The 3,050-nt window shown below is 54.6% G+C and overlaps 1 long non-coding RNA gene across 2 annotated transcripts in view; it reads right to left on the reverse strand.

The window, feature by feature from the left end:
* LOC135050620 (uncharacterized) overlaps positions 1-1,668 on the reverse strand; it is a 106,060-nt gene extending 104,392 nt beyond the window's left edge. For both annotated transcript variants that reach the window (XR_010241700.1, XR_010241701.1), the window contains exon 1: positions 1,450-1,668. This is a non-coding gene — a long non-coding RNA (uncharacterized LOC135050620). The remainder of the gene's footprint in view (positions 1-1,449) is intronic.
* Positions 1,669-3,050: the final 1,382 nt, after the last annotated feature.

A 3,050-nucleotide genomic window follows, 5' to 3' on the forward strand; every position in this document is an offset into this window, starting at 1 on the left:
CCTCTCCACACACACTACACTACCGCTGCTACCCTGCACCCCTCTCCATACACACACTACATTACACTACCGCTGCTACCCTGCACACCTCTCCACACACACACACACACTACATTACACTACCGCTGCTACCCTGCACACCTCTCCACACAGACACTACATTACACTACCGCTGCTACCCAGCATCAATCTCCATACACACTACACTACCGCTGCTACCCTGCACCCCTCTCCACACACACACTACATTACACTACCGCTGCTACCCAGCACCCCTCGCCACACACACATTACACTACCGCTGCTACCCTGCACCCCTCTCCACACACACACACTAAATTACACTACCGCTGCTACCCCCCAGCACCCCTCTCCACACACACATTACACTACCGCTGCTACCCTGCACCCCTCTCCACATACACACACACACACTACAGTACACTACCGCTGCTACCCTGCAACCCTCTCCACACACACTACACTACCGCTGCTACCCTGCACCCCTCTCCACACACACATTACCGCTGCTACCCTGCACCCCTCTCCACACATACACTACATTACACTACCGCTGCTACCCTGCACCCCTCTCCCCACACACTACACTACCGCTGCTACCCAGCACCCCTCTCCACACACACACACACACACATTACACTACACTACCGCTGCTACCCTGCACCCCTTTCCACACACACTACACTACCGCTGCTACCTAGCACCCCTTTCCACACACACATTACACTACCGATGCTACCCTGCACCCCCTCTCCCCACACACTACACTACCGCTGCTACCCAGCACCCCTCTCCACACACACACACTACCACCGCTACCCTGCACCCCCCTCCCTGCACACACACTACCGCCGCTACCCTGAACCCCACACACGACACTGCCACTACCCTGCACCCTCTTTGTCCGCACACACTACACATGCTGGAGCTGGCACAATGGTCAGAGAGCGCAGCAACGGGGAACAGATGACAGCAGAGCGCCAAAGCAGATGAACATTTCCCTTTTTCTTTCCTCGCTCCGCTGGGTTTTCAAAGCAGAAAATCCAGCCTGCAACATACTGGAAATATGCCACTTCTGCCCCCTCCCCCACCCGCAGCACACACTTTATTTGCCACACCCCAGCACAAATAATATGACACCCCACTTCCACAGCACACTTGAATTTTATACTACCCCCCCCCCCTGGCACACACGAATATGATACTATCCCCCTTCCACCAGCACATGCATACATGGATATAATACTAACCCCTTCCCCGTCACACACAAATATAATACTACCCCCCTCCCCCGCAACATGCACACATGAATATAATACTACCCCCCTCCCCAGACACATGAATAGGATGCAACTACCCCCCCTCCCCAGACACATGACTAGGATACAACTAAACCCCCTCCCTTTGTTTGTCAGCAGCAGACTTTACCTGAGTATCAGCTCTTCTGTAGCTGGTGGCTAGTGCTGCAGGCTGTCACACTAGCTGGCTGGTCCTCCTCTCCTCACGACAGCTTGCTCCTCCAGACAGTGTACACACAGTCACATGTATATCATGTGACTTCTTGTGGCGTCTCCTATTTGACTCCAAAATAACTGATGGAAGGGGAGAGAGGGGAACGGGGCGAAGACCTGCTGCGTCTTCAGTGACATAGGGGAGGGAAGAGAGGAGTTGGGGGAGGCAACGATGCTGCCTGTCTTCCACTGACATGGGCAGCGGGGAGGAGCAAGGAGGAGAGAGAGGGGGAGCTGACTCACACTAGGAGCTCACGCTGTCAGTCACAGTGACAGAAGAGCTTCTGTTCACACTTGCTGCGCCGCTGCCTGTCACAGTGTGACAGGTGCTGCGGCAGCCAGAAGCAACACGGCGCATCAGCAAGGCAGCAGAGCGGGGAGAGCGCCTCTCCATCCTGGCGCCTCCCTGCTTTGCGGACCTTGCTGAGCGGGTTGCGCTGGCTCTGGTCACACGCCCCCTCTCATTACCGGGGCCTGACAGACCTATCAGCGTCCCTGCATGCAGGAAATGTCTCAGTAGAAGACATCTCCTGCATGTAGCTGCATCCCAGCAGTGTGACCGAGGTCGTAACACGCCAGAAACATAGCAGCTGCATTTTATGGTCATGCAGCTTGGTTGCAGGAAGTAAGATGCCAGAGATATAACAGCTGCGCTCTATGGTCATGCAGCATGGCCACAGGTAGTAAGGTGCCAGAGATATTGCAGCTGCACTCTATGGTCATGCAGCATGGCGGGAGCTAGTAAGACTCCAGAGACATAGCAGCTGCACTCTATGGTCATGCAGCATGGCGGCAAGAAGTAAGATGCCATAGACATCACAGCTGCGCTCTATGGTCACACAGCATGGCCACAGGAAGTAAGATGCCAGAGACATCGCAGCTGTGCTCTATGGTCATGCAGCATGGCCACAGGTAGCAAGACGCCAGAGACATCGCAGCTGCGCTCTATGGTCAAGCAGCATGGCCACAGGAAGTAAGTGGCAAGAGACATCGCAGCTACCCTCTATGGTGATGCAGCATGGCGGCAAGAAGTAAGATGCCATAGACATCACAGCTGCGCTCTATGGTCAAGCAGCATGGCCACAGGAAGTAAGTGGCAAGAGACATCGCAGCTGCCCTCTATGGTCATGCAGCATGGCCAGAGAAATAAAAACGCCAGAGACATAGCAGCTGCAATCTATGGTCATGCAGCATGGCCGCTGGCAGCAAGGTGCCAGAGACATTGCAGCTGTCCTCTAGGGTCACGCAGCATGGCGGCAGGTAGTAAGACGCCAGAGACATAGCTGCTGCGCTCTAAAGTAATGCAGCATGGCAGCAGGAAGTAAGACGTCAGAGATATCACAACAGCGTTCTATGGTCAGGCAGCATGGCTGCAGGAAGTAAGACGCCAAAGACATTGCAGCTGCGCTCTATGTTCATGCAGCCTGGCAGCAGTGCTGGGATCCAACATCGCGACCATCTGTTGCTATAATCCACACAGAGAGCCAGCTGAGTTTAAGCGCCAGTTTACTCAGTTGA

The sequence above is a fragment of the Pseudophryne corroboree genome, chromosome 2, assembly GCF_028390025.1.
Source record: "Pseudophryne corroboree isolate aPseCor3 chromosome 2, aPseCor3.hap2, whole genome shotgun sequence".
NCBI lineage: Eukaryota > Metazoa > Chordata > Amphibia > Anura > Myobatrachidae > Pseudophryne > Pseudophryne corroboree.